The sequence below is a fragment of the Palaemon carinicauda genome, chromosome 20, assembly GCF_036898095.1.
Source record: "Palaemon carinicauda isolate YSFRI2023 chromosome 20, ASM3689809v2, whole genome shotgun sequence".
Taxonomy (NCBI): domain Eukaryota; kingdom Metazoa; phylum Arthropoda; class Malacostraca; order Decapoda; family Palaemonidae; genus Palaemon; species Palaemon carinicauda.
In genome coordinates this window covers 12260800-12280757 of record NC_090744.1, presented here as the reverse complement: position 1 = coordinate 12280757, position 19958 = coordinate 12260800, and the positions used below count along the sequence as shown (strand labels likewise).

The window sequence follows — 19958 nt, the reverse complement described above, 5'->3', positions numbered from 1 at the left end:
CTGTTAGAGCAATTTAAAAAAAATATACTGCAAAATGTGCTTGAAAAAAAATAACCCCTGGGGGTTAACGATTGGAAAGTTCCAAATAGCCTGTGGGTAAAAGGGTTAAGAGCTGCTTACCATAATCTAGTCTCTCTTCTACCAAGAGAAAAATAGCCACTGAACAATTACAGGGCAATAGTAAACGCCCCTTTCAAAATTGCTGGAATATGTCATTCTTGAACAACTAGTTAGTCACTTATACAGATTTAAAGCATTGCCAGACAACTGTTCAGCATACAGACAATTATATTTCATTTGCTGTTGTAAATGATCGGCTGGAAACGATGGATGTAAACAAATTTGGTATCTTGATATTACTCGATCTTAGCGCTACTTTCGATAGTTGTGCACGAACTTCTACTCAATGGTATCGAAGATGAAGCCTTTGAGTATCTAAAAGATCACTTGGTTGACAAACTACTGTCTACGAATTGGAAACTCATTTATCATAAGAACAATTAAAAAGAAGGGTACCCAAGGAAAGCGTACTAGGCCCAATCTTATTCTGTACTTATACTTTAGATCTATCAAATGTATGAAGTGGAGTTTAAACTGTTTGCGGATGATACGCAACTTTACTTTTCATAAATGACATGGATGATACCGCTGAAACTTTAAACCAGGTTCTTACCAATGTTAGGGAATGGATGACAAATACACAACTAAATTAAAGAAAAACAACTCAAGAACTTTTGGCGACATACACAAATATTAACGACTTGATCCCAATATAAAGTAAATTTTCTGACCTAGGGGTATCACTTGACTGTAATGTATCTCTCAGTGCTTAAAGTCATAATGTAGTAAGAAACACTGAATATCACCTTAAAAACATTGCTTTTGCAAAGAAGTAACTGGATAAGTATTTTGTACAGAAACCTGTGATTAACTGTGTTCTTACCAAGATTGAGTACTGGTTCTCCATCCACAACAATCTACCCAAAGTGCAACTTATGGAATTACAAAACATAATAAACAAGAGGAGCAAGATTGATAAAAGGTGTTCCACCCTGAGAAAGGATCATTCCTATACTAATTGAATTAAATTGGCTGTCTATTCAAGCTAGAAAAGTTTAAGATAATGTTTGTGCAATAACCCATCGAGTTATCAGACATCCAAAATATCAAAGAAAAATGTTATTTTCATTAGTAAAATAAATTTTTGAATATACTTACCCGATAATCATGTAGCTGTCAACTCCGTTGCCCGACAGAATTCTACGGAAGGGATACGCCAGCGATCACTATACTAGAAGGGGGTGTACTCACCAGCGCCACCTGTGGCCAGGTACTGCAGTACTTCTTGTTGACACCACCTCAATTTTTCCTCGGTCCACTGGTTCTCTATGGGGAGGAAGGGTGGGTCAATTAAATCATGATTATCGGGTAAGTATATTCAAAAATTTATTTTACTAATGAAAATAACATTTTTCAATATTAAACTTACCCGATAATCATGTAGCTGATTCACACCCAGGGAGGTGGGTGAAAACCAGTGTACATGACTATAAGATAGCTAAGTATCCCGTATTTCATATTATCAGTTATTCAAAATAACAATGAAATTATAAGTACCTGGTAAGGAAGTCGACTTGAACCATTACTCTGCCTTTAATAAGTTCGTCTTCCTTACTGAGCGCAGCGTTCCTCTTAGGAGGCTGAACAACCCAAAGGTGCTGAAGTATACAGGGCTGCAACCCATACTAAAGGACCTCTACACAACCTCTAACCCAGGCGCTTCTCAAGAACGAATTGACCACCCGCCAAATCAAAAAGGATGCGGAAGGCTTCTTAGCCTACCGTAACAACCCAAAAAATAACAATAAAAGCATTCAAGAGAAAGGTTAAAAAAGGTTATGGGATTAAGGGAATGTAGTGGCTGAGCCCTCACCTACTACTGCACTCGCTGCTACGAATGGTCCCAGGGTGTAGCAGTTCTCGTAAAGAGACTGGACATCTTCAAGATAAAATGATGCAAACACTGACTTGCTCCTCCAATAAGTTGCATCCATAATGCTCTGCAGAGAACGGTTCTGTTTAAAGGCCATCAAAGTGGCTACAGCTCTCACTTCGTGGGTCCTTACCTTCAGCAAAGCAAGGTCTTCATCCTTCATGTGAGAATGGGCTTCTCTAATCAGAAGCCTTATATAATACGAAACTGCGTTTTTGGACATAGGCATCGAAGGTTTCTTGATTGCACACCATAAGGCTTCTGACTGTCCTCGTATAGGTTTTGACCTATTAAGATAGTATTTCAGAGCTCTGACAGGGCAAAGAACTCTTTCTAGCTCGTTACCCACCATGCTGGAAAGGCTAGGAATTTCGAACGATCTAGGCCAAGGACGTGAAGGAAGTTCATTCTTAGCTGAAAATCCGAGCTGTAAAGAACATGTTGCTGATTCGGATGTGAACCCAATGTTCTTGCTGAAGGCGTGAACCTCACTAACTCTTTTAGCTGTTGCAAGGCAGACGAGGAAAAGAGTTTTGAGAGTAAGGTCTTTGAAGGAAGCTGACTGGAGAGGTTCGAACCTAGGAGACATAAGGAACCTTAAGACTACGTCTAGATTCCAGCCTGGAGTGGATAAACGACGTTCTTTAGAAGTCTCGAAAGATTTAAGGATGTCTTGAAGGTCCTTGTTGGATGAAAGGTCCAAACCTCTGTGGCGGAGAACTGAAGCCAACATACTTCTGTACCCTTTAATCGTAGGAGCCGAAAGGGATCTCACATTCCTTAGATGTAATAGGAAGTCAGCTACTTGGGTTACAGAGGTATTGGTAGAGGAAACTGCATTGGCCCTGCACCAGCTTCGGAAGACTTCCCACTTGGATTGGTAGACTCTACGAGTGGATACCCTCCTTGCTCTGGCAATCGCTCTGGCTGCCTCCTTCGAAAAGCCTCTAGCTCTAGCGAATCTTTCGACAGTCTGAAGGCAGTCAGACGAAGAGCGTGGAGGTTTGGGTGTACCTTGTTTACGTGAGGTTGACGTAGAAGGTCCACTCTTAGAGGGAGAGTCCTGGGAACGTCGACCAGCCATTGTAGTACCTCTGTGAACCATTCTCTTGCAGGCCAAAGGGGAGCAACCAGCGTCAGCCGTGTCCCTTCGTGCGAGACGAACTTCTGAATGACTCTGTTGATGATCTTGAACGGCGGGAATGCATATAAGTCGAGATGGGACCAATTCAGCAGAAAAGCATCCACGTGAACTGCTGCTGGGTCTGGAACTGGGGAACAGTACAAAGGAAGCCTCTTGGTCATGGAGGTGGCGAACAGATCTATCGTAGGCTGACCCCACAAGGTCCAAAGTCTGTTGCACACGCTCTTGTGAAGGGTCCATTCCGTGGGGATGACTTGATCTTTTCTGCTGAGGCGATCTGCTGAGACGTTCATGTTGCCCTGAATGAACCTCGTTACCAGAGTGAGATTTAGACTTCTTGACCAAATGAGGAGGTCCCTTGCTATCTCGTACAGCTTCCTCGAATGGGTCCCTCCCTGCTTGGAGATGTAAGCTAAGGCTGTGGTGTTGTCGGAGTTCACCTCCACCACCTTGCCTAACAGGAGGGACTTGAAGTTCATTAAGGCCAGATGAACTGCCAGCAGCTCCTTGCAGTTGATGTGGAGCGTTTCCTGTTCCTTGTTCCATGTTCCCGAGCATTCCTGTCCGTTCAAGGTCGCGCCCCAGCCCGAGTCTGATGCGTCCGAGAAGAGATGAAGATTGGGGGTCTGAATCGCTAACGATAGACCCTCCTTGAGAAGGATGTTGGTTTTCCACCACAAGAGAGTAGTCTTCATCTCTTTGGTGACAGGAATAGAGACTGCTTCGAGCGTCAAATCCTTGTCCCAATGAGCTGCTAGATGGAATTGAAGAGGGCGGAGGTGGAGTCTCCCTAACTCGACGAACAGGGCTAACGATGACAGGGTCCCTGTTAGACTCATCCACTGTCTCACCGAGCAACTGTTCCTCTTCAGCATGCTCAGGATGCATTCTAGGGCTTGGCTTATCCTTGGGGCCGATGGAAAAGCCCGAAAAGCCTGACTCCGAATCTCCATTCCCAGGTAAACGATGGATTGGGAGGGAATGAGCTGGGACTTTTCTAAGTTGACCAATAGACCCAGTTCCTTGATCAAGTCCAAAGTCCAGTTGAGACTCTCCAGACAGCGACGACTTGTGGGGGCTCTTAACAGCCAGTCGTCTAAATAAAGGGAGGCTCTGATGTCCGATAAGTGGAGGAATTTTGCAATATTCCTCATCAGATGCGTAAACACCATAGGAGCTGTGCTTAGGCCAAAACACAGGGCTTGGAATTGGTACACAACCTTTCCAAAAACGAATCTCAGGAAAGGTTGGGAGTCTGGATGAATAGGAACGTGAAAGTAAGCGTCTTTCAGATCCAACGAGACCATCCAGTCCTCCTGCCTGACCGCTGCTAGGACCGACTTCGTCGTCTCCATAGTGAACGTCTGCTTGGTGACATAAGCATTGAGCGCGCTGACGTCCAGCACCGGTCTCCAACCTCCTGTCTTCTTGGCCACCAGAAAGAGACGGTTGTAGAAGCCCGGGGATTGATGGTCCCGGACTATCACCACTGCCTTCTTTTGTAACAGGAGCGACACCTCCTGGTGTAACGCTAGCCTCTTGTCCTTTTCCTTGTAGTTGGGAGAGAGGTTGATGGGAGAAGTGGTCAGAGGGGGATTGCGGCAGAATGGTATCCTGTAACCCTCCCTTAGCCACTTGACAGACTGGGCGTCTGCACCTCTTCTTTCCCAAGCTTGCCAGAAGGTCTTGAGTCTGGCTCCTACTGCTGTCTGGAGAGGAGGAGAGTCAGTGTTTGCCTTTTGAAGTCTTGGGACCTTTCCTAGACCTGCCCCTGGAAGAGTCTGGACGGGTACTTCCTCGGCTGGGGGCTCTGCCACGAAAGGGCGGAATAAATCTCGTAGCAGGAGTATCGGCCACTGGGGTGCGGTAAGTTCTGGGAACTGAAGGAGCAACCTTAGCCTTACGAGCTGAAGAGGCCACAAGGTCATGAGTGTCCTTCTGAATAAGGGCCGCAGACAAATCCTTGATAAGCTCTTCGGGGAACAGGAACTTAGAAAGCGGAGCAAAAAGTAACTGAGACCTTTGACAAGAGGTGATGCCAGTAGAAAGAAAAGTGCAAAGTTGTTCCCTTTTCTTGAGTACTCCTGAAACAAACATTGATGCAAGTTCGCCGGACCCATCCCGAATTGCTTTATCCATACAGGACATTATAAGCATGGCTGAGTCCTTGTCCGCAGGGGCAGTCTTCTTGCTCAAGGCCCCCAGGCACCAGTCGAGAAAATTGAAAATCTCAAAGGCACGAAAAATACCCTTTAAGAAGTGGTCTAAGTCGGAAAAGGTCCAGCAGACCTTAGAGCGCCTCATAGCTGATCTACGTGGAGAGTCGACCAAACTTGAGAAGTCAGCCTGGGCAGAGGCAGGGACTCCCAAGCCTGGTTCCTCTCCTGTGGCATACCATACGCCCGCCTTAGAAGTCAGCTTAGTAGGAGGGAACATAAAAGAAGTCTTCCCTAGTTGCTGTTTGGACTGCAACCAATCCCCTAACATTCTTAAAGCTCTCTTAGAGGATCTAGCAAAGACGAGCTTAGTATAGGCCGACTTAACAGGTTGCATGCCTAGCGAAAACTCAGATGGAGGAGAGCGAGGGGTAGCAGAAACAAAATGATCCGGGTAAACCTCTCTGAAAAGAGCCAGGACCTTGCGAAAGTCAATGGAGGGAGGAGAAGACTTGGGTTCCTCCACGTCCGAAGAGGGATCATCTAGGTGCGCAGCTTCCTCCTCAGAAACCTCATCACCAGAGTGTTGCGAAGCGAGAGGTAAAGTTACAGCGGTGTGCTGAACAGCAGAATCCTGACAAGCGGGTGCATAAACACTTGCGGTTTCATCCTCAAGTCTCTGTTGAAGAGGATGAGGGCTGGTAACGACAAAGTCAAGAGGTTGGGATGAAGGAGGTTCTGCGGCGGTTTGAGGAGCAAGTGTGGAGAGAGGCGACTGTATTAAAACCTGAGGTTCAGGCTGCAAAGACTGGTCAAGTAGAGTAGAGGAAGGTAGGTGCATGCGTTGAGGTGGCTGACTCCTAGCATGAGTTTCCTGTCTCAAGAGTTGCGCTTGCTTCAAGGGTTGAGGTGGATGCGCAGTAGCAGGTTCCTGTCTCACGAGTTGAGGTTCTTGAGGTGTGAGCTGCGAGAGTTGAGGTCGTAGCTGCGCAGAACGCAGTTCCTGTCTCACGAGTTGAGGTTCTTGAGGTGCTAGCCTCAAGAGTTGAGGCTCTCGCCTTGAGGAAAGTTGAGGTAGCAGCTGCGAGAGCTGAGGTGGCTGCCTCAAGGATGGTAGAGGTTGTCGTACCTCAAGAGGTTGTTGCCTCGAAGATGGTCTAACCGCAAGAAAATCTTGCCTCAAAGGAAGAGGAGGATGTAAGGCTTAAGACTCCTGTTCCCATTGTTGAGGTTGCCTTAAGGAAGGTGGAGGTTGCTGCACAACGCTGGTAACTGGCAACTCCGAACGCGGTAAGGTAGCTTGAGGAACCTCAACTTCGTACGCCTGGCAGACTGGACTGCGGTGAGGCGGAGCGCTCGCAGGAGGAGGTGTAACCTTCTCTGCCTGAAACTCACGCATTAAGACCGCAAGCTGCGACTGCATGGACTGCAGCAAAGTCATCTTGGGATCAACAGACGATAAGGTCTGTTGAGGCAAAACCTTAACAGAAGATGAGGTCTGTTGAGGCATCGCCTTACCTCTCTTAGGAGGTGTGCAGTCACCTGATGACTGCGGAGAGTCAGAGCTAACCCAATGACTGCATCCGGGTTGTTGAACTCTTGAGGTCTGGACTTTACGTTTAAGAGGTCTTGAGACCTGAGTCCAGCGTTTTCTCCCCGAAATTTCTTCTGCAGACGAGGAAAATAAGGGCTCAATCGTCTGCGGGTGGGAGTGACGGTCTCTGTAAGACACGCCCGCAACCACCGAGGATACTTCTGTGCGCCGATCAAGGCCTGCCGAACCCTTTTGCCCTTCGACATTGCTTCTCCCCTGGGCTTGGGAGCTTGCAAGAGGTCCCGGACTGGGAGGACGACTGGCACGCACAGAAGTACCCTCACGCACAACACTGACACTGACACTAGCACTCGGCACCGCACTGACACTAGCACTCGGCACAGCACTGGCACTACCACTTCCCACTGCACTTTTGACCTTAAGTTCCTTGACGTCCGCCAAGAGGAACTTGTGGTCACTCACTACCGATTCCACTTTGTCACCTAAAGCCTGAATGGCACGCAAAACATCGGACATATCAGGCTGAGCACAAATAGTAGGTTCGGGGGTAGCCACTACAGGGGGAGGAAAAGGTTGAGGATCATGAGGTGAGGAATAAAGCGAAGAGCGAGCAGAACTCCTCCTAACTCTCTCTCTCTCTAACTTAGTGGTATATTTAAGGAATCGAACAAACTCAAGTTCCGAAAGTCCGGCGCATTCCTCACATCGATCTTCCAACTGACAGGATATTTCCCTACAGTCGGAACAAGCGGTGTGAGGATCAACCGAGGCCTTCGGAATACGCCTATTACAAGACCTACATCGTCTATGGGGAGGGGCTTGAGAAAGGTCGGACATCTTGAATCAAAGAGCTAGTCAAGGGGGATTCCAAATAAAGCAAAAGATCGTTAACCATTAATCAAATCAAATAAAAGCTATCTAAGCTAATAGAAAAGTTTCCAGTATAGCGAAAGCTGAAATCTTAGAGCAATACTTCACCAAAAACCGTGAACAAGACTCCAAAATTATAAGCGTATCCATGAACGTCTTGCCGGAAGCACGACAGAGGAAAAATTGAGGTGGTGTCAACAAGAAGTACTGCAGTACCTGGCCACAGGTGGCGCTGGTGAGTACACCCCCTTCTAGTATAGTGATCGCTGGCGTATCCCTTCCGTAGAATTCTGTCGGGCAACGGAGTTAACAGCTACATGATTATCGGGTAAGTTTAATATTGAAAATTGCTACATATTGTGCAGCCAATGAATCGTGTAAACACAAGAATAGTTAAAGATAGTTTCAAATTATTGGAGCCAAGATGCATGTCTACAGCAGGATCTACAACTTTCAAACATGAGGCTCCAAGACTATATGACAAGCTTCCACTAAGCATCCAAAAGCCTGAAGACAAAACTTTAAAGAAGAAACTGAAGACATTCTTGTTTTTTAAAGTGCTTCAATAATGTGGATTTGACAATAAACATGGAATAAGCTGTGTATTATTCTAAAAAACATAAGACTGTAAATGACAAACATTCTTGTAGTGCATAAGGTTTCATGTGCAATAGGACCAGGAAACCAGCCCTTAAAATAAAGTAAAATTGAAATAAATTTATGGATAATTAGTAATTTGAAGTTAAGGACAATAAGGATCACAATTCCGTCAAAATGAAAGACATCAAATCAATAAAAATGGAAGTGAGAATATTTGCTGCTGGACAATGCATGATCACAACACCTAAACAGGATAAGAACTGCATTGAAGACACTTGACCCATATGAAGTACAAAGAGGTAAGACAGCAAGCTGGGAGAAAGGAAGAATAGTAATCCATTAGAAGGGTGAGAATTAGGTGGGACTAAAGACCGGATGCAACAGCGACCCCAAACAGAATTAGTTCAAAGGTACCATAAAAAAACAAGTGAATAAACAGACGAAGGCAGAATATGAAATTCAATCAGTTTGCCTCATTCTAATGTCTACAATAATCTACTGACTGCTAAAAGATGTACCATACCCACTACAAACAGGTATCTAAAATACAGTACTTCTTACCCCTTTTACCCCCAAAGGACGTACTGGTACGTTTCACAAAACCCATCCCTTTACCCCTCATGGACGCACTGGTACGTCCTTGCAAAAAAAATGCTATAAATTTTTTTTTTCATATTTTTGATAATTTTTTGAAAAAATTCAGGCATTTTCCAAGAGAATGAGACCAAACTGACCTCTCTATGACAAAAATTAAGGCTGTTAGAGCAATTTAAAAAATATATACTGCAAAATGTGCTGGGAAAAAATAACCCCTTGGGGGTTAAGGGTTGGAAATTTCCAAAAAGGGTTACCAATCAACCAAATTAAATTGCTTGTTCTTAATTAGCCACAAATTGTGCACCCAAGCAGATAATGCATGCTTGAAATCCAGCAACTACTCTAAATCAACACAGTCAAAACCTGTAGTACTACAGTACTGATTGTCACCTGTGCATTACAGTAAAGGTTAATAATGTACAAAGTCTGAGTATGCTTTAGTCAAACTAAGGAAAACTCCTATTTTCAGAAATTTTCATTTTATTACATTATTATGCAGTTAAAAAAAAACTCTGCTATATCTGAGCTATCTATGCTAATCATAACTCGTCCCTACACTAACATACAGTACTCTATGTTATGTCTTTTTATAGTTTATATATGAAATGTTTTAATGTTAATGTTTTTAAAAATGTTATTTTCATTAGTAAAATAAATTTTTGAATATACTTACCCGATAATCATGTAGCTGTCAACTCCGACAGAATTCTACGGGAGGGATACGCCAGCTATCACTATACTAGAAGGGGGTGTACTCACAAGCGCCACCTGTGGCCAGGTACTACAGTACTTGTTGTTGACGCCACCTCACTTTTTCCTCGGTCCACTGGTTCTCTATGGGGAGGAAGGGTGGGTCAATTAAATCATGATTATCGGGTAAGTATATTCAAAAATTTATTTTACTAATGAAAATAACATTTTTCAATATTAAACTTACCCGATAATCATGTAGCTGATTCACACCCAGGGGGGTGGGTGAAAAACCAGTGTACAAGACTAAAGGATAGCTAAGTATCCCGTATTTCATATAATCAGTTATCCACAATAACAATGAAATAATAAGTACCTGGTAAGGAAGTCGACTTGAACCGTTACTCTGCCTTTAATAAGATCGTCTTCCTTACTGAGCGCAGCGTTCCTCTTGGAAGGCTGAATCAACTCAAAGGTGCTAAAGTATACAGGGCTGCAACCCATACTAAAGGACCTCATCACAACCTTTAACCTCGGCGCTTCTCAAGAAAGAATTGACCACCCGCCAAATCAACAAGGATGTGGAAGGCTTCTTAGCCGACCGTACAACCCATAAAAAGTATTCAAGAGAAAGGTTAAAAGGTTATGGGATTATGGGAATGTAGTGGCTGAGCCCTCGCCTACTACTGCATTCGTTGCTACGAATGGTCCCAGGGTGTAGCAGTACTCGTAAAGAGACTGGACATCTTTGAGATAGAATGATGCGAACACTGACTTGCTTCTCCAATAGGTTGCATCCATAACACACTGCAGAGAATGGCTCTGTTTGAAGGCCACTGAAGTAGCCACAGCTCCCACTTCATGTGTCCTTACCTTCAGCAAAGCAAGGTCTTCTTCCTTCAGATGAGAATGTGTTTCTCTAATCAGAAGCCTGAATAGTAAGAAACTGAGTTCTTAGAATTTGGAAAAGAAGGTTTCTTGATAGCACACTATAAGGCTTCTGATTGTCCTTGTAAAGGTTAAGACCTTTTTAGATAGTACCTAAGAGCTCTAACTGGGCAAAGTACTCTCTCCAGTTCATTCCCCACCAAGTTGGACAGGCTTGGGATCTCGAACGACTTAGGCCAAGGACGTGAAGGAAGCTCGTTTAGCAAGAACCTAGCTGCAAGGAACATGTAGCCGTTTCAGATGTGAAAACAATGATCCTGCTGAAGGCGTGGATCTCACTTACTCTTTTAGCTGTTGTCAAGCACACGAGGAAAAGAGTTTTTAATGTGAGGTCCTAAAAGAGGCTGATTGGAGAGGTTCAAATCTTGATGACATAAGGAACCTTAGGACCACGTCTAGATTCCAGCCTGGAGTGGACAACCGACGTTCCTTTGAGGTCTCAAAAGACCTAGGGAGGTCCTGTAGATCTTTGTTGGTGGAAAGATCCAAGCCTCTGTGGCGGAAAACCGCTGCCAACATACTTCTGTAACCCTTGATCGTAGGAGCTGAAAGGGATCTTACTTTCCTTAGATATAACAGGAAGTCAGCAATCTGGGTTACAGTGGTACTGGTTGAGGAAACTGCATTGGTCTTGTACCAGCTACGGAAGACTTCCCCTAGAGACTGATAGATTCTGAGAGTGGATGTTCTCCTTGCTTTGGCAATCGCTCTGGCTGCCTCCTTCGAAAAGCCCCTAGCTCTTGAGAGTCTTTCGAAAGTCTGAAGGCAGTCAGACGAAGAGCGTGGAGGATTGGGTGTACCTTCTTTACGTGAGGTAGACTTAGAAGGTTCACTCCTAGAGGAAGAGTCCTGGGAATGTCGACCAGCCATTGCAGTACCTCTAAGAACCATTCTCTCGCGGGCCAGAGCGGAGCCAACCAACGTCAGCCGTGTCCCTTTGCGAGAGGAGAACTTCTGAAGTACCCTGTTGACAATCTTGAACGGCGGGAATGCATACAGGTCGAGATGGAACCAATCCAGCAGAAAAGCATCCACGTGAACTGCTGCTGGGTCTGGAATCGGAGAACAATACAACAGGAGTCTCTAGGTTATCGAGGTAGCGAACAGATCTATGGTTGGCTGACCCCACAGGGCCCAAAGTCTGCTGCAAACATTCTTGAGAAGGGTCCACTCTGTGGGGATGACCTGACCCTTCCGGCTGAGGTGATCTGCCATGACATTCATACCGCCCTGAATGAACCTCGTTACCAGCGTGAGCTTTCGATCTTTAGACCAGATGAGGAGGTCCCTTGCGATCTAGAACAACTTCCACGAAAGAGTCCCTCCCTGCTTGAAGATGTAAGCCAGGGCTGTGGTGTTGTCAGAGTCCACCTCCACCACTTTGTTAAGCTGGAGGGACTTGAAGTTTATCAAGGCCAGAATAACCGCCAACAACTCCTTGCAATTGATGTGAAGTGTCCTTTGCTCCTGATTCCATGTTCCCGAGCATTCTTGTCCGTCCAAAGTCGCACCCCAGCCCGTGTCTGATGCGTCCGAGAGGAGACGGCGGTCGTGTTTCTGAACAGCCAAAGGTAGACTTCCTTGAGAAGAAAGCTGTTCTTACACCACGCGAGAGAAGACCTCCTCTCTTCGGAAACAGGAACTGAGACCGTCTCTAGCGTCATGTCCTTTATCCAGTGAGCAGCTAGATGATACTGAAGGGGGGGGAGGTGGAGTCTCCCTAACACGATGAACAGGGCCAGCGATGAAAGTGTCCCTGTTAGACTCATCCACTACCTGACTGAGCATCGGTTCCTTCTCAGCATGCTCTGGATGCATTCTAGGGCTTGGAAGATCCTTGGGGCCGACGGAAAAGCCCGAAAAGCTCGACTCTGAAGATCCATACCCAAGGAGACAATGGTCTGGGATGGGACGAGCTGAGACTCCTCAAAATTGACCAGGAGGCCCAGTTCCTTGGTCAGATCCATAGTCCATTTGAGAATCTCCAGACAGCGACGACTTGTGGGAGCTCTTAAAAGCCAGTCGTCTGACGGAGCCGGACACAAGATCATGGTACTGCTGCACAGTCTGTGAACTGTCAACCATGGGGAAGCGAGGAAGTACAGTGACAACCCGAAGCTGTCTAGACTGTCTGGGTCGTACAGACAACTCCTTATCGGGTTGCTGAGGTTGCCGCACTGCGTCACAACAAGTCACTTCTGCTGGTTGTTGAACGTCTTCCCAGTGACACATTGACTCCGTAAACAAAAAAATCCTCTAACAAGGACTAAGCTTGGACTGCATGTCTTGCAACACAGCTCAAGGTCTATGGGAGCAGGTGTGGTAACAGACGGGATTAGCGACTGAAGTGGAACCATTACCTTCCCTGGAAGCATGTTATGCTTAAATAAAAGTCCATAGGAGGCTACGCAGCTAAAGGCTCCTCTCCAAATGACAGAGTCCTCAAGGGAATATCAGAAGGAGGGAGAAAAGCACTTTCTCATCTACAGGGACCATATCCGAGAAAAGCTAAGTTCTCTCAGTGAGGGTTTCACTGGTGCAAAAGCAGCAGACTAGAAGGCAACGTTATGAAACTGCTTGACAGTCTAGTGAGTTGGCAACAACCAAAGATGTGTGACTGAGAAGCATGCGGTAAGGTATGCAGAGCATGTTGTATGCAGAGCATGCTGTATGCAGAGCATGCTGTATGTAGAGCATGTTGTATGCAGAGCATGCTGAATGCAGAGCATGCTGTATGCAGAGCAGGTTGTATGCAGAGCATGCTGAATGCAGAGCATGCTGTATGCAGAGCATGCTGTATGTAGAGCATGTTGTATGCAGAGCATGCTGAATGCAGAGCATGCTGTATGCAGAGCATGTTGTATGCAGAGCATGCTGTATGCAGAGCATGCTGTATGCAGAGCATGCTGTATGTAGAGCATGCTGTAAGGTAAGCAGAGCGTGTTGCATGGCATTTAACATTTCTCAGAAATTCCATGACCAGTGCTAGAGTGCTTTATGCATGCTTGCATGGGGTTTTAATATCAACATAATATTTACCTTACATTCATAACTCATGATTCATTTTTGTTTTGAAGATATTTTTGCCATATTTTGCGATATTGTTAAAAATATATTGCAAGGAATACATATATATTTTTATATAAGTAAGACAAATAACCTCCATTATCATAATGTTTGTGTAGGCATACATGTATATGATTACAAGTGCAAGTTATGAAAGTAATGAGGTGTTATTATTGTCATTTGTTATTTCTCAAGTTGAGGAGAAAGTGGCAGATGCATGCGTTGAGGTGGCTGACTCATAGCATGAGGTTGCTGCCTCAAGAGTTGCGCTTGTTGTAAGGGTTGCGGATGCGCAGTAGCAGGTTCCTGAGGAACGAGTTAAGGTTCCTGAGGTGTGAGCTGTGAGCGATGAGGTAGTGGCTGCGCAGAACACAGTAATTGTCTCGCGAGTTGAGGCTCCTGAGGCGCAAGGCTAAGGTGTTGTGCTTGCCTTGAGGAGGGTTGAGCTCGCTGCAGCGAGAGCTGAGGAGACTGACTCATGGATGGGAGAGGTTGTTGTACCTCAAGAGAGTGTTGCCTCACTGGTGGAACTGCAAGTGGAAGCGGAGGAAGTAAGGTATAAGCTTCCTGTTCCCATTGCTGAGGTTGCCTTAAGGAAGGCGGAGGGAGCTGCACACCACTGGAAACAGTAAACTCAGAACGTGGTAAGGTATCCTGAGGAGCCTCAACATCGTACGCCTGGCAGGCAGTACTGCGGTCAGGCGGAGCGATCGCCGGAGGAGGTGTAACCTTCTCAGCCTGACACTCACGCATTAAGACCGCAAGCTGTGACTGCATGGACTGCAGCAAAGTCATCTTGGGGTCGGCAGACGCTAAGGTCTGCTGAGGCAAAGCCTTAACAGAAGATGAGATCTGTTACGACAACACCTTACCTCTCTTAGGAGGTGTGCAGTCACCTGATGACTGCGGAGAGTCAGAGCTAACCCAATGACTGCATCCGGGTTGTAGAACTCTAACTTCGTACGTCTGGCATAGGTCTGGACTTTACGTTTAAGAGGTCTTGAGACCTGAGACCAGCGTTTTCTCCCCGAAATTTCTTCTGCAAACGAGCAAAATAAGGGCTCAATCGTCTGCGGGTGGGAGTGACGGTCTCTGTAAGACACGCCCGCAACCACCGAGGATACTTCTGTGCGCCGATCAAGGCCTGGCAAATCCTTTTGCCCTTCGACATTGCTTCTCCCCTGGGCTTGGGAGCTTGCAAGAGGTCCCGGACTGGGAGGACGACTGGCACGCACAGAAGTACCCTCACGCACAACACTGACACTTTGCGCTAATCACTTATCACTTTTGATTTTCTGTTTGCACTTATTTCACTGAACTCGAAACTTTAAGTGGTTTGTACCTGAAACACGCAATTCTATCCTTTCTCAAAAGTTAGTAATTGCGAAAACAGAATTACAATGTAACAGAAAAATATAATGAAAGATAAATAATTCAGTGGCTGGAAAGAGACTAAACACTAGATCAAATAAACTACGTTTAAATTCTCTCACCGCATAAAGCTTGAGAACAAGAAAAAACTCTAGAAACGTTTACCTTCTTCCCCTAAAGAGACTAGGGAGAAGAGCAAAAACGATAACAACGTTACTCGCTTGAACGAAACGTTTATCCTCCTCTTTCTCCCTACGTCTCTATCTCTCTCTCTCTCTCTCTCTCTCTCTCTCTCTCTCTCTCTCTCTCTCTCTCTCTCTCTACTTAGAACCTGAGAGAAGAGCCCAATCATATATATCGTTAAAACATATTATTGTTAAAGGAAAATATTTCCCAAAATGAAAAGTTCCTTTATTAGAATTAAAACCATTAAGTTAAGAAAGAATGAACAAAACGCTAGACACGGTTACTCTTACTGCAACGTGACACCGTGAAAATTCTCTCTCTATCGTAACGATAGAACGCAAGTTGAACGTTCTGAACGTCAACAACTGCAGAGACAAAACAAAACGTTAGTTCAACTTTGAAAACAGTACGAGACTATCAAAGAAATTCTTTCAAAAACATTAAAATAGCATAATATGTTAACAGGTAAAACCGAAATGACGGGCTCAATGTTAATTAACTTCGGTACCAAGAAAAGACCGCCTACTATTAGGAAAGGTCGAATATAAACAAATATAAAAATTAATTTTAATAAGTTTATAATAAAAGGAAGTTAATCGAAGAGGCCTATAAAAGGCGGAGAGATATAAAATAAATCTATAACTTTTGTTAAGCAAAATTAAGAAAGAGAGTCTATACTCTCTTAGACACCAACACTTCCGTCTAAGGGAAGGGTCGGCCATTTAAAGGTGAAAGAGAGTTCATACTCTCTTCGTCACCATAATTAATCAAATTAATTCCAAAAGCTAACTAAGCTAATATAGAAGTTTCCAGTATAGCGAATAGCTGCAAATTTTAGAGAAATACTTCACCAAACCGTGAACAATACTCCAAAATCATAAGCGTATCCAAGAACGTCTTGCCGGAAGCACGACAGAGGAAAAAGTGAGGTGGCGTCAACAACAAGTACTGTAGTACCTGGCCACAGGTGGCGCTTGTGAGTACACCCCCTTCTAGTATAGTGATAGCTGGCGTATCCCTCCCGTAGAATTCTGTCGGGCAACGGAGTTGACAGCTACATGATTATCGGGTAAGTTTAATATTGAAAATACTTTATTTCAATTGTTCATAACGTCTCATGTCGTATTTCCTAATTTCCTTTCCTCACTGGGTTATTTTTCCCTGTTGGAGCCCTTGGGCTTATGGAATCTTGCTTTTCCAAGTAGGGTTGTAGCTTAGCTAGTAAAAACAAGAATAAAAATAAGAATAATAATAACAATAATGTGGGTCACACATTTCCAAACTGTGAATTACTGAATGCCTTGGACTGTAAATGATAAAATGTCTGTGAAGGTCCTGTAGAGAGTTGGGTTCCCCTGCAGCATAGGACCAGAAAAGCAGCCCTTAAAGTAAATGTAAAGAAAATTGGCTGCTGTTTTGGTATGCGATCTCAAAGTCATGCTTTTGTTTTGGTATGCAGTCTCATCTGATAGTAGTTTTCACATTTCACTTCATGACAAAGCAAGAACCATTAAATTTTCTAAAAAAAAATATATATATATAGCGGAAATAATTATCTAAGAAATAATAATCAATCATTGATGTTAGCGTGTGCAGCTGAACATTACCGCTTGCCAGTACATACGGAGCTTGATGTTTTTACTCTTTCGCGAGCAAAGTGAGCGCATGGCGAAGCAAGAACCATTAGATTTTCTAATATTCTTTATTTTTCTTTTTACCTATTCAAAATACTGAGATCACATACCAAAGCATAACAACAATTTCCGAGATACCGCCATAAATGAGATCGCAGAAGACATACTTTAATATATTGACTACTGAAAACTCATATGAGCCAATAACAGAGAAAAACGAAAATATATGCACTGATCAATGTGTGCATGTTGGTCTTATAGCATCCTGCTTTTCAAAGTAGGGGTGTAGCTTAGCTATTAATAATAATAACAGCAGCAGCTCAGTAACTTTGAGGCAGATATGATTCAGCACCATCAGCCCGGGTCAAGTCGAAGTAAAATGCTAAAAGCAAAAGCAAGGCCTATATTATTTTAGGAGGTACAGAAATAAGAAAAATATGGAGCTCATCTTGACTTTCCTAATAAGAATGAATTTAACTAAAGGATTTGTTTGGCAAAACCTTCTTTGAAGTTCCTTCACGGTGAAAAGGAAAAAGATCTCATAACTTCTCTGAATGATTTCTTTCCTTTCAGTTTTCATTTTTTTTCAATATCTTCTTTCTTTATTGTAATTTAGTAGCAGATGGTTTGCAACGCTGTTGGGATTCACAGCTGCTGTTCAAACTATATTATTATTATTATTATTATTATTATTATTATTATTATTATTATTACTATTACTTGCTACGCTACAACCCTAGTTGGAAAATCTAAATGCTTAAAGCCCAGGGGCTCCAACAGGGAAAATTGCCAGTGAGGAAAGGAAACAAGGAAAAATAAAATATTTTAAGAACAGTAACATTAAAATATATATTTCCTCTACAAACAATAAGAAATTTAACAAAAACAAGGTAGTAGGTTGGCCAGGGCACCAGCTGCCTGTTGAGATACTACTGCTAGAGTGTTATGGGATCCTTTGACAGGAAGTACTACATTGGATCCTTCTCTCTGTTTACGGTTCTTTTCCTTTGCCTACACAGACACCGAATAGTCTGGCCTATTCTTTACAGATTCTCCTTTGTCCTCATACACCGGACAACACTGAGATTACTAAACAATTCTTCTCTCAAGGGGTTAACTACTGCACTTTAATTGTGCAGTGGCTATATTTTCCTCTTGGTAAGGGTATTAAAACTCTTTAGCCATGGTAAGCAGCTCTTCTTGGAGAAGGACACTTCAAAATCAAACCATTGTTCTCCAGTCTTGGGAAGTGCCATAGCCTCAGTACCATGGTCTTCCACTGACTTGGGTTAGAGTTCTCTTGCTTGAGGGTACACTTTGGCACACTGTTTTATCTAGTTTCTCTTCCTCTTCTGTTAAAGTTTTTATTGTTTATAAAGGAAATATTTATTTTAATGTTACTGTTCTTAAAATATTTTATTTTTCCTTGTTTCCTTTCCTCACAGGGCTATTTTCCCTGTTGGGGCCACTGGGCTTATAGCATCCTGCTTTTCCAACTAGGATTGTAGCTTAGCATTTAATAATAATGAGCATTTAATAATCATAACAATAATAATAAGAGAAGTAAGATAGAATAGTGGCCCCCGAGTGTACCCTTAAGCAAGAGAACTCTAACCAAAGGCATTGGAATACCATGGTACAGAGGCTATGGCACTACCCAAGACTAGAAAACAATGGTTTCATTTTGGAGTGTCCTTCTCCTTGAAGAGCTGTTTACCATAGCTAAAGAGTCTTCTATCCTTACCAAGAGGAAAGAAGCCAATGAACAGTTACAGAGCATTAGTTAACCCCTTGAGTAAAGAATTGTTAGGTGACCTCAATGTTTTCATGTGTATGAGGACAGAGGAGAATGTAAAAATAATATGCCAGACTACTTGGTGCATGTGTAAGCAAAGGGGAAATGAACCATAACCAGAGAGAAGGATCCAATGTAGTACGGTCTGGCCAATCAAAAGACCCCACCACTCTTTAGTGGTAGTATCTCAACGGGTGGCTAGTCTATGTCAACTTGGCTCATGAAGGTGTCACAAAGGCAACTTTCAAGGCCTGGGCAGGTTCTCAGAACCACTTGCTTAGCACTCATACTAGTTATAAGAAAACGATTATAACACAAAACACAGCAAGGTGGTCAGTAACGGACAGATAAAATTCGTAGCGGCCAGGAGCAAAGTGAGCATACAGCTGCTAGCATCGCCACACCCAAGGGCATGGTGGGCCCACGAGGCAGCCATACAAGACTGCCAGTCCCACAATAATTCTTCAATTTGGACACAAAACTCTTCCAGAGCTAACCCATATAAATGACAAAGGTTTGCATCCAATTAGGAACATATTTTTTCATACTTAAATATATTTTTACCCTGATCCTCAAATATTCACACAATTTAGTCAACTGAAATTTACAACAATGTTGAAAGGTAGTTTAAAAGAAATCTTACCTGATATTCAAGTTGTATAAAATCTACCATCAGGTATCATTTGCTTGGAGGGTCCTCTTGCCTAGAACTGGATCGGGGCCATCCATTTAATTGTATTGGATTAGGGTTGGCGGCATCCTCTTCAGACATGCCCGGCCGCAACCGCTAACCACCGTCTTGAGTGCATAGCCTACCTGTGAGTAGAAAGGTGTTAATATACATTATAATGCATACAAATATTTATATTTATAAAACCGTGAACAAAAAAGATTTCTAGTTCCATCTACTGTCCCAGTGTAAAACCAGAAAATCATTTCATGCAGAATAAATTTGTACAATATAATGAATGTTCTAGTTACGGTATTTGGAAAAATAAAAAAAATATCTTTATTAGATACATGTATAGATTTATATTACCATCTAATGCTTGAATATAAGATGGATTTACAAATTTGGGATATATGACCTGGCACTAAAGTCTGAAAGGTCATTCAGCAAAACGGTAAAATTGGGAAAATTTCCCGCAGGTTAGACTGTGAAGTAAGGCTAGGAGAAGCTTCACAGCAAGATTCAAGAGAATTAGCTGGAAGAGACATAAAGAAGAAAGCTAAAAAGTTCCACTAGTAATGCCCCACTCCCACCTACAGGGAAGTTATAACACGCAATGATAAATAAAGGGGAGTGACAGCAGCTATTATCATTATTAATTGCTAAGCTACAACCCTAGTTGG

The 19958-nt window shown here is 43.6% G+C and overlaps 1 long non-coding RNA gene across 2 annotated transcripts in view; it reads right to left on the bottom strand.

Annotated features, from left to right (window-relative positions):
* LOC137660148 (uncharacterized) overlaps positions 1-19958 on the bottom strand; it is a 228757-nt gene that overhangs the window by 197828 nt on the left and 10971 nt on the right. For both annotated transcript variants that reach the window (XR_011047629.1, XR_011047628.1), the window contains exon 2: positions 19249-19421. This is a non-coding gene — a long non-coding RNA (uncharacterized lncRNA). The remainder of the gene's footprint in view (positions 1-19248; positions 19422-19958) is intronic.